The following is a 12,304-nucleotide window of genomic DNA, read 5'->3' as shown; positions in this document are numbered from 1 at the left end:
TGGCTGGTTCCGTGGGAAACTGCTGGTTTATTCCCCTGCCTTCTGTCTCTCCGGTGTACCTCTTCAAACAGCTATGAGGCTTTGATTGGCAGTTTCTGAGGCGTCAGGTATTGACAGCTTGCTGTACTCCTAGGGACCTTTTTTGTTGCACCTTTCTGGAGCTCCAATAGTTGTCTAACCTCCCTCCATGCTACCTTGATCTTGGCATATATATATATATATATATATATATATATATATATATATATATATATATATATATATATATATATATATATATGCACTGCCTGGATTGATTACAAGAAGGCCTATGACTCAATGCCCCACACCTGGATCCTGGAATGCCTAGAACTATATAAGATCAACAGGCCCCTGAGAGCCTTCATCAGGAACTCAATGGGGATGTGGCGGACAACACTGGAGGCCAACCTCAAGCCCATAGCACAAGTCACCATCAAGTGCGGGATCTACCAAGGAGATGCACTGCTGTTCTGCATAGGCCTTAACCCCCTCAGTGAGATAATTGACAAGACTGGCTACGGATACCGACTACGGAATGGAGCAGTTGTCAGCCACCTCCTGTACATGGATGACATCAAGCTGTATGCCAAGAGTGAACGAGACATCGATTCACTGATCCACACTACCAGGATATACAGCAATGACATCGGAATGTCGTTCGGGCTGGAGAAGTGTAGTAGGATGGTAACAGAGGGAAGTTATTCAGAATGGAGGGGATCAAACTACCAGAAGGCAACATTGCAGACATAGAGGACAGTTACAAGCACCTGGGGATCCCGCAGGCGAATGGGAACCATGAAGAGGCTGCTAGGAAAGCTGCAACCACCAAGTACCTGCAGAGGGTCAGGCAAGTCCTGAGGAGTCAGCTGAACGGTAAGAACAAGATCCGGACTGTCAACACCTACGCCCTGCCCGTGATGCTAGCAGGCAAGGCATACATGGAACGCCATAACCAAGTGGCCGGCATAGTGTACAGGAACATCTGTGCCGAGTAAAACCTGCTGGAGCAGGAGGAGTGGCACCTGGCTGAACGGAGCGAGCAAGAGAGCAAACTAAATGGGGCCTAAGAAAACACCGATCGCTGAGGAAATTGAGGACATCAAAAAGTCACTGGACTTTTTAACTGAAGAAACATCAGCTATCAAGCTACAGCAGAAATATATCCTGGACATTGTCGAGGAGATAAGGTCGCTTCGCAATCAGAATGCAGAGAAGGAGAAACGGATTGTCTATCTGGAGAGCAGGGTTGTGGATCTGGAGCATAAAAACACATTATTTGTTACATTTATGATTAATGTATTTGAACGTAGATACAACACATTTGTGTCGGCCTTGGCTTATTCAAGTTCTTGTCTTGAACTTTGTCTGTGTGTGTTTCAGGTACTGCACTCTCAAAGACTGAATCAACCAGCATTGCAGCCATGGGTCATTGTGAGCATCACAGGGAAGGTTGAAGCTGCCCACTGCAGCTGTATGGCCGGAGTCATGGAGACCTGCACCTATGTCCCTGCTCTTCTGTTTAAAGTAGAAGCAACAGTGAGGACCTGTGGCACAAGGACTGTTACAGATGAACCTGCATACTGGGTTTTGCTGGGTAATATGACCAAGATACAGCCAGAGGTTGGCCATAAGATAGACTTCTTCTCTTCAGCTGCCCAAAAAAAGGCTCTCAATCAAAACATAAACAGACCATCTGTAGTGACAGGTAAAAGAAGCCGTCCTCAAAACAGAAAAATCCCACCTGCTACTGTGGAGGAGTTGGATCAACTGATGGGAAAATGTTTTTCCAAGCATAGTTCTGTTCTGAATAACCCATAATGTTTTAATTTAGGGGAGCATGTAAATAATTTCCATTTACTGAATATGTACTTACTAATTACCACTGTTCAAAAGTTGAATAAAGAAACAAACAAATGTTTGCCTATTTTGAATTAAAAGCACTTTGTAGAACATCAAATCAGTTACAGTGTAGAATCCATGTCATGTATAGTTTACAAATGACAAAATGTTTACATAAAATGATGACAGCATTTATAATAATATCACCCACTACTAACATTCTGTAATTTACTGTCTCTTTTGAAAACTTATCACTACATAAACAGCACAAGACTTAAGAGTATTTAACAAGAGCATTTTTCCCTGGTTTTACTACCACACTGGGGCACATGTTCACCAAAATGCAGCAAACCTTTGCCATCTTATCCAGGAAGGTCACCTTACAGGGAGTGCAGAATTATTAGGCAAGTTGTATTTTTGAGGAATAATTTTATTATTGAACAACAACCATGTTCTCAATGAACCCAAAAAACTCATTAATATCAAAGCTGAATGTTTTTGGAAGTAGTTTTTAGTTTGTTTTTAGTTTTAGCTATTTTAGGGGGATATCTGTGTGTGCAGGTGACTATTACTGTGCATAATTATTAGGCAACTTAACAAAAAACAAATATATACCCATTTCAATTATTTATTTTTACCAGTGAAACCAATATAACATCTCCACATTCACAAATATACATTTCTGACATTCAAAAACAAAACAAAAACAAATCAGCGACCAATATAGCCACCTTTCTTTGCAAGGACACTCAAAAGCCTGCCATCCATGGATTCTGTCAGTGTTTTGATCTGTTCACCATCAACATTGCGTGCAGCAGCAACCACAGCCTCCCAGACACTGTTCAGAGAGGTGTACCGTTTTCCCTCCTTGTAAATCTCACATTTGATGATGGACCACAGGTTCTCAATGGGGTTCAGATCAGGTGAACAAGGAGGCCATGTCATTAGTTTTTCTTCTTTTATACCCTTTCTTGCCAGCCACGCTGTGGAGTACTTGGACCCGTATGATGGAGCATTGTCCTGCATGAAAATCATGTTTTTCTTGAAGGATGCAGACTTCTTCCTGTACCACTGCTTGAAGAAGGTGTCTTCCAGAAACTGGCAGTAGGACTGGGAGTTGAGCTTGACTCCATCCTCAACCCGAAAAGGCCCCACAAGCTCATCTTTGATGATACCAGCCCAAACCAGTACTCCACCTCCACCTTGCTGGCGTCTGAGTCGGACTGGAGCTCTCTGCCCTTTACCAATCCAGCCACGGGCCCATCCATCTGGCCCATCAAGACTCACTCTCATTTCATCAGTCCATAAAACCTTAGAAGAATCAGTCTTGAGATATTTCTTGGCCCAGTCTTGACGTTTCAGCTTGTGTGTCTTGTTCAGTGGTGGTCGTCTTTCAGCCTTTCTTACCTTGGCCATGTCTCTGAGTATTGCACACCTTGTGCTTTTGGGCACTCCAGTGATGTTGCAGCTCTGAAATATGGCCAAACTGGTGGCAAGTGGCATCTTGGCAGCTGCACGCTTGACTTTTCTCAGTTCATGGGCAGTTATTTTGCGCCTTGGTTTTTCCACACACTTCTTGCGACCCTGTTGACTATTTTGAATGAAACGCTTGATTGTTCGATGATCACGCTTCAGAAGCTTTGCAATTTTGAGACTGCTGCATCCCTCTGCAAGATATCTCACTATTTTTGACTTTTCTGAGCCTGTCAAGTCCTTCTTTTGACCCATTTTGCCAAAGGAAAAGATGTTGCCTAATAATTATGCACACCTGATATAGGGTGTTGATGTCATTAGACCACACCCCTTCTCATTACAGAGATGCACATCACCTAATATGCTTAATTGGTAGTAGGCTTTCGAGCCAATACAGCTTGGAGTAAGACAACATGCATGAAGAGGATGATGTGGACAAAATACTCATTTGCCTAATAATTCTGCACTCCCTGTATAGCATTCTGTAATTTACTGTCTCTTTTGAAAATGTATCACTACATACACAGCACAAGACTTCTAAGAGTATTTAACAAGAGTATTTTCCCCTGGTTTTACTACCACACTGGGGCACATGTTCACCAAAATGCAGCAAACCTTCACCATCTTATCCAGGAGGGTCACCTTTTCATCCTCACATGGAAGAAGTAATCTGATTGGCATGGTGGCATGTAGCATGTAGTTTGAAGCAAAGATTTCGTAGTGCCTCATGTGTATTGTTGGAACCCAGTCAGGATTTGTTTCATTCATTTCATAGGCTGGTTTGCTGCAATAATGCCAAATAATTAGCAACTCTATAAATAAAGGTAGTTCTGCATGTTTGTTCTAATTTGCTATGACCTCAGAGCGCATTGAAAATAAAAAGAGTAATATGAACTTATTTAGAACTTACAAGAATGAAAATACTGAAGCACACCAACAGATATCTGTGGCTGTTAGAGAACTGAATATCAGCTTGTCTCACAGCTGCTATCCAAGCTAGACGCCTTCTTTTGGTAACATCCAACACATAAGCTCCCTCATGATGCTTCCAGGTGAGGAAACAATGAAAAGAGCCCATTTTCAAGCTTATTCCTTTGCCAGTAGTGCAATCTAACATTACAACCGACCACACAGCAAGCATTTGTTTGGCCTGCTAATATGGCGCCTCGACCAAAAATCCTGGCTACGCCCCATCCGGTAAGATCACGCTCCAGAACATTTTTAACTCTGAGGGAGATGGAGAATGAGCCTATTTCCAAAAAATGTGGAGTGTGTTCCTTTAAGTACTATATTGTATATATTGTCCAAAACTAAAGTGTACATAGCAGTTGTTGTATCTTGTTTACTGTATCACTGACAGATAAGTTCAAAGTCAAGTGAACTTAGTGAGATATTGTGTAATGTGAAACACTGTAAGCAAATGAATAAACAGCCTAATTCTTGCTAAACCTTTGACTCTGTTTTGTTTGAATCCAACTGTTTTTTGCAGATGTACATAAAACTTGTTACTTTTAGTATTTTTATTATTATTATTATTATCATCATTATTGCACTAAATACATTTTAAATAAAGGATACTTTGATATACATTCTACTGTAAGGTTGGAAATGTATTTTCTTCACCCTGAAATATCTTTTGAAATGTATTTTGGTTTGAAAAAAAATATTTTAAATTTCAAAAATATATTTTTTTGAGCATCACAAAAAGATAACATATAAAAGAAGATAAAAGAAAACATATATTTACCATATATTTGAAATATATTTTGGCCAGGAAAAATAAAAAATTTTTACTGTATGGGATAGTTGTTTAGAAGTGGTTATAAAACTAACTGAGTGTAAAACTAAATATATATTTTTATTTGTTCGCAAATAAATGTGAACAGTTGTACCTTGACCTTTAACCTCTCTGCTCTGTGTTGTTTCCTCTTTCAGACCAGAAAAACATCACAGCTGAGTCTGGACAGAACGTCACTCTGACATGTCGAGCTCCAAACAACAACATCACAGTTGTAAAGTGGAGCAGAGCGGACCTGAGAGAGGAATATGTGCTTCGGTACCGGGATGAGCTCCTTGATCCACATGAGCACCATCCATCTTTTAAGAACCGGGTGGATCTGCAGGATGAAGATGAAGACTGATGAAGAATGGAGACGTGTCTTTGATTCTTTGCAATGTGAAAATTAATGACACTGGAACATACGAGTGTTGTGTGTTAATTAGAGGAACAAGCTTTCATACTGTACAGTCTCCCAGGGTGTACAGCAAAAGTACATTCATAAACTCTTAAAAAGAAACTAGTTTTTTTTCCTCTATGTTTTTGTTTGATTGAAGCTGCTGACCTCTAGTGGTATAATTCAAAACTGCAGCAGCATCTTTCACACAAAGCTACAACTGATTTGTCACTGTGTAAATAGTGCTGTGCAAAAGTCCTGAGCCACCTATAATTTTTTTGTATTTTACTTTAAAGGAGCCAGACTTCCTCGTTTTGAGCACCATATTATGTTTGAAAACAGTTAAGAGTAACTATATGTGTGGGTTTACCTGCAGCTGACACACAAACATCATTAGCATGTGCTACTGAATGAGTACAGGATTAGAGTTGCCTTAGTGTGATACTAAATGATACTCCCATCCTGCTTCCTGCTTCAGCTTTGAGCAAAGTGAAAGTTTGGGCTTCATGAAAATATAATATTAGCTTTATTTAAATTAGCATGGAAAGTGTATCAGCCACTACTGGTTCTGTTCTCCATGACTGCCAGTGTTTTGAATGTACTGGCTATTAAAGCTTCACTTTTACCTCTTATGAGGAGCTTATGTTGTTGTTAGTGTTTTCATCCCTGCGTATCATTCTGTCTGTAAACACGATATCTCAAAGTTTTGAATGGAATCTGGTGAAACTTTGTAGGTGTGGACTTGTGTAAGTGTAACTTTGTTTTGTATTGTACCACATAAAGCTTTAAAATATGTCACATTTAAGCTCTGATCTCTGCTGCTACTTACAGCCATTGTTTATATTGACAACATATAGGTATATACAGGGAAATAAAGGGATTCTAAATATTACATTATTGTTTCTGTCCAAATATCATCTCATATTGGACTTCCAACCTCACTTTTACATTTCACATCTGCCTGTCATGGCTTGGATGGCCGGTGTGTTCATGGTGTGGACCCAAAAGCAGACAAGGAAGAAAAGGAACCAAATCTTTAACAAAAAGCAAGCCGTTTATTTTGGGCCGATTTCAAAAATGGAAAAAAAGGCCAAATATACTGGGACAAAACTAAACTGGGAGCAGGTAAATTACTATGACAACTAGAAACAAGAACATGAAACAGAACAAGTAAATGCGAATCACGAACGTAAAAAATGAAACAAAATACGAGGAAGTATATAAACCTGAGCAGTAGAAAGGAAACTCTATGGCCAGACATGACTTGATGTGATGCCAACAGAAGACCAGACAAAGAATAGAGGAAGACAGAGGACTTAAATACACAGATGGGTAATGAGGGAAGTGGAAACACCTGGGAAAACAAACGTGACAAGCAACCCTGACAATAAGATGTGGAACTCACACATGAATTACATGACAGACTGGGGGAACGGAAAGGAACACAGGAAGAAAGCTTCACGGCTGTAATTCTCAAACACGTAGCCTAAAGCAGATGACTCGTAATCTGGAGAGGAAATGGCGTGTCACAAATCTAGAGGATCATCATTTAGCCTGGAGAAATAGTTTGCTGCTTCATAAGAAAGCCCTCCGCAGAGCCAGAACATCTTACTATTCATCACTGATTGAAGAAAATAAGAACAACCCCAGGTTTCTCTTCAGCTCTGTAGCCAGGCTGACAAAAAGTCAGAGCTCTTTTGAGCCAACCATCCCTTTAACGTTAACTAGTAATGACTTCATTGTTGTGATATTTTGATACCATGGTAGCATTTACAGGATATTGTTTTGTAGTGAAAACTGTTACTCAAAACTATTACTCAATAAGGCCCATTTACTAGTTGTTTTTCTCTTTCTCTCTGACCCAAGAATTGATGTGTAAGAATCACAGGCTGGTACCTCAAGGTCGAAAATACCACAGAGACGAGACCACTTCCTTACTCCCATCCTCCCTTCCTTATCTTTTAGAAAAGAGCTTGTTAAAGGCCAGGTGGTTTGTTTCAGAATTCACTAATGAAAGAACTCTGTATTCTATGTCTAGGAGTGTATTTTGCTGGGATGACCATAAATTGTAGCTGAAGAGATAAACTACACAAAGGATACTTCTTTGCTCACAAGGCAGGAAGACGTTTCCTTATTTGGTCTGTACCGGTTTGAACTGAGAATCTGCTGACACACGAACCTTTTTCCTCTATATAAGCTGTTGTATACTTAATAAACCTTTGAGTTGGTTTGGGATGACAACCTAGAACAGTCTCCGTGTCTTCTTGTTCTTCCAAACTACTCCCGGTACTCCGGCCGGTACCGTGATTGCCCGTTGATCATGCATGAGAATATTTTAATTTTGTTATATGTTAAAGGATGAACTCTGCTTATTGGTGCCCATGCCTTAGGAGGAAAAGCTCTATCTACGGACAGAGATTTCCTTCATTCATGAACTTCTTCACAAATAAAATTTTTATCATTAGAGAAAAAATTACCAGTAATCATCCCACAGATATAATATTATCTACAGCTACTCTTAGTACCATTGATGTTAAGTTTGACTCTTTTTCTCCAATTGATCTTTCTGAGTTAACTTCAATAACTACTTCCTCCAAACCATCAACGTGTCTTTTAGACCCCATTCCTACAAAACTGCTCAAAAAAGTCCTGCCATTAATTAATTCTTCGATCTTAAATATGATCAACCTATCTCTAATAATCGGCTATGTACCACAGGCCTTCAAGCTGACTGTAGTTAAACCTTTACTCAAAAAGCCATCTCTAGACCCAGCAGTCTCAGCTAATTATAGGCCAATCTCCAACCTTCCTTTCATATCAAAAATCCTTGAGAGAGTAGTTGTCAAACAGCTAACAGATCATCTGCAGAGGAATGGTTTATTTGAAGAGTTTCAGTCAGGTTTCAGAGCTCAGCACAGCACAGAAACAGCTTTAGTGAAGGTTACAAATGATCTTCTTATGGCCTCTGACAGTGGACTCATCTCTGTGCTTGTCCTGCTAGACCTCAGTGCAGCGTTCGATACTGTTGACCATAATATCCTATTAGAGCGATTAGAACATGCTGTAGGTATTACAAGTACTGCGCTGCAGTGGTTTGTATCATATCTATGTAATAGACTCCAATTTGTGCATGTAAATGGAGAGTCCTCTTCACACACTGAGGTTAATTATGGAGTTCCACAGGGTTCAGTGCTAGGACCAATTCTGTTTACATTATACATGCTTCCCTTAGGCAGCATCATTAGAAGACATAGCATACATTTTCACTGCTATGCAGATGACACCCAGCTCTATCTGTCCATGAAGCCAGATAACACACACCAATTAGTTAAACTGCAGGAATGTCTTAAAGACATAAAGACCTGGATGGCCGCTAACTTTCTGCTTCTTAATTCAGATAAAACTGAGGTTATTGTACTCGGCCCTGAAAATCTTAGAAATATGGTATCTAACCATATCCTGTCCTGAAATATCCTGTCTCAGAGTGACGCTGAAAAACTAGTTCATGCATTTATTACTTCCAGGCTGGACTACCGTAATTCATTATTATCAGGATGTCCAAAAAACTCACTGAAAAGCCTTCAGCTAATCCAAAATGCTGCAGCAAGAGTCCTGACAGGGACTAGAAAGAGAGAACATATTTCTCCTGTTTTGGCTTCCCTTCATTGGCTTCCTGTTAAATCCAGAATTGAATTCAAAATCCTGCTCCTCACATACAAGGTCTTAAATAATCAGGCCCCATCTTATCTTAATGACCTTGTAGTACCATATCACCCTATTAGAGCGCTCCGCTCTCGCTCTGCAGGCCTACTTGTTGTTCCTAGAGTATTTAAAAGTAGAATGGGAGGGAGAGCCTTCAGTTTTCAGGCCCCTCTTCTGTGGAACCAGCTTCCAGTTTGGATTCGGGAGACAGACACTATCTCTACTTTTAAGATTAGGCTTAAAACTTTCCTTTTTGCTAAAGCATATAGTTAGGGCTGGACCAGGTGACCCTGGATCCTCCCTTAGTTATGCTGCAATAGATGTAGGCTGCCGGGGGATTCCCATGATGCATTGAGTTTTTCCTTTCCAGTCACCTTTCTCACTCACTATGTATTAATAGACCTCTCTGCATTGAATCATATCTGTTATGATATTCCTCTGTCTCTCTTCCACAGCATGTCTTTATCCTGTCTTCCTTCTCTCACCCCAACCGGTCGCAGCAGATGGCCGCCCCTCCCTGAGCCTGGTTCTGCCGGAGGTTTCTTCCTGTTAAAAGGGAGTTTTTCCTTCCCACTGTTGCCAAAGTGCTTGCTCATAGGGGGTCATATGATTGTTGGGTTTTTCTCTGTATCTATGAAGCGCCTTGAGGCGACTTTTGTTGTGATTTGGCGCTATATAAATAAAATTGAATTGAATTGAATTGAATAGTGACAGGAGTAAGGATGCAGCTACAAAGCTTTTTGTTCAGTGTATACAAACAGCTGTAGCTCCATAAAGGCAGCATGCAGAGACTCACAGTGTCTTATAATGAGAGGCTGCTTTCTCTCACACATTCTGTTCACTTATTATTGTTGTTGTTCTGTGGAACCTGCAGGAACCTAGTTTTATATTTAAGCTGTATTAAGAAATAAGGTAATTAAACTTAAGTAGATAGTTTTTAAAAAATCATCTTTAGTGAGGCTGCAGTCTACATTTTTCAATATAATTTATGAATTATTTACTCTATTTGTAATTTTCATGTGAGGTGACAATCACTGTTGATTGCATTATCCTGCTTGTAACATATATTCTTTAAAAAATATGGATACTGGACATATACCATAATAATGGCTACGTGTGTGTGGCATTAGGGTTATTCTTTAGCCTCTTCTACTCAGTGATAAAAATTCATCCCTTTGGTCAACTTCTGCAAACTTGAATAATCTTCCTCACTCTGATTGGCTGCTGTGGAAGTGAACAGTTGTACTTTGACCTTTAACCTCTCTGGTCTGTGTTGTTTCCTCTTTCAGACCAGAAAAACATCACAGCTGAGTCTGGACAGGACGTCACTCTGCCATGTCGAGCTGCAAACAACAACATCACAATCATAGTTGTAAAGTGGAGCAGAGCTGACCTGCGAGATAAATATGTCTTTGTGTTCCGGGATGGGCGCTGTGAACCAGACGACCAGCATCCATCTTTTAAGAACCGGGTGGATCTGAAGGACAGACAGATGAAGGATGGAGACGTGTCTTTGATTCTGAAGGATGTGACGATTAATGACACTGGAACATACGAGTGTTATGTTTTCCAGGGAGGACGTATGGCTCTAATTAACAGCACCAACTTGGTTGTTGTTCCTCCAGGTGAGTGAGTAGATTTGAGTGTTCTGCCGGAGGTTTCTTCCTGTTAAAAAGTCACCAAAGTGCTTGCTCATAGGGGGTCATATGATTGTTGGGTTTTTCTCTGTATCTATTATTATAGGATATACTGTACAATATAAAGCGCCTTGAGGCAACTTTTGTTGTGATTTGGCGCTATATAAATAAAATTGAATTGAATTGAAGTGTGTGTGTGATCAGAGGTGAAGCTGCTTCCTGGTTGTTGATGTTTGTTTCTAAAGATGTTGCTGATGAGACTTTGTAGAAAGCAGCTGGTCTGAGTGATGTGATCAGAGTGCAGTAGATAATGTCTGACAGCAGTTTGAAGAGGAAATGGATTCTGTTCTGTTCTTCACTCATCACCTACCTGACAGCTGACACCTCACACCTGTTTCTCACCTGCAGGTCAGACAGGAGGACAAGAGAAGGATGAAGACAAAGAGAAGGAGGATGGATATGTTGGACTGATAGTTGGTCTGAGTGTTTCTGCTGTGCTTCTTGTTGCTGCTGTTGTTGGATTTTTGGTCTACAGAAAACATAAACAACAACAGGGTCAGGGTTCATACCAGCCTCCTGTTGAACTGCAGGATGTTTGAAATGTCTCAGTTTTTTTCTCTGAGTCTCGTGCTGCTGTTCAGACTCTCAGTGTTGTCAGTGAACATTCTTTAAAATTTGTGATCAGTAAGCGGCAATATCAAGCACATCTAGAATTTACTTTGACGTAAAATTTCTCTCAGAGCTCCCGTTCTTTCCTGTCTGTGACTTTATAAATGAGCTATCTCAGTGCCCAATCAAAACATTAAGTTTAAATCAACTTCTTTCATTTCAAGAAAATCTCATCTGCCATTCATGTCAGCAGAAATAATAATGTTCATGGTTTGTCACAGCTGCTGTTTGAACCACTCAGACTGATCCTCATGTAGAGATCAGCTGTTACATCGTTACAGACACTAAACTGAGCCCTCGTCCACCTGCTCGTAGGTTCATTTCACTTCAATTAGAGGAAAGTTTGTTTGCACTTTGTATCTGTAATAACTGTTATTTTTCCTCTCATCAAGTTTTAAGATTTTACTGGTCCTGACATCGCTGTTGTTCTCCTCCTGTTGACAATTTTTACTTGTGTCTGTTTTTGTGTAGATGAAGGACTCTGGATTATCAGAGCAGATCAGTTTCCTCAGGCTGAAGATCAGTTATGTTCACTTATGGTTACACACTCTCCTCCCTGCAATCATATTTTCACTTTAATCAGTTTTACAAAAAATAACAATAGACAGATTTAAAGATTCATTTAAATGTTTCATAAAAAGGTAATATCAATAAATGGAATGTTTTTATTTTGTCACAATTAACAAGAGGTGAAAACCAGAGAGAATTACAGCCCAGATTGATACATAGACATATTCCATCAATTAAAATTCTGTGACTGAGTCAAACTCCTGACCTGTTTCATTTCCT

General features: G+C 40.0%; 1 pseudogene; it reads left to right on the top strand.

Moving 5' to 3' along the window:
- Positions 1-1,077: 1,077 nt before the first annotated feature.
- Positions 1,078-11,445, top strand: LOC146635060 (uncharacterized; annotated as a pseudogene).
- The last annotated feature ends 859 nt before the right edge of the window (positions 11,446-12,304 follow it).

The sequence above is a fragment of the Diplotaxodon limnothrissa genome, linkage group LG3, assembly GCF_057381915.1.
Source record: "Diplotaxodon limnothrissa isolate DT_005_m linkage group LG3, D_limnothrissa_male_GT1.1, whole genome shotgun sequence".
In the NCBI taxonomy this organism is placed as follows: domain Eukaryota; kingdom Metazoa; phylum Chordata; class Actinopteri; order Cichliformes; family Cichlidae; genus Diplotaxodon; species Diplotaxodon limnothrissa.
This window is presented reverse-complemented; position numbering and strand designations above follow the sequence as displayed.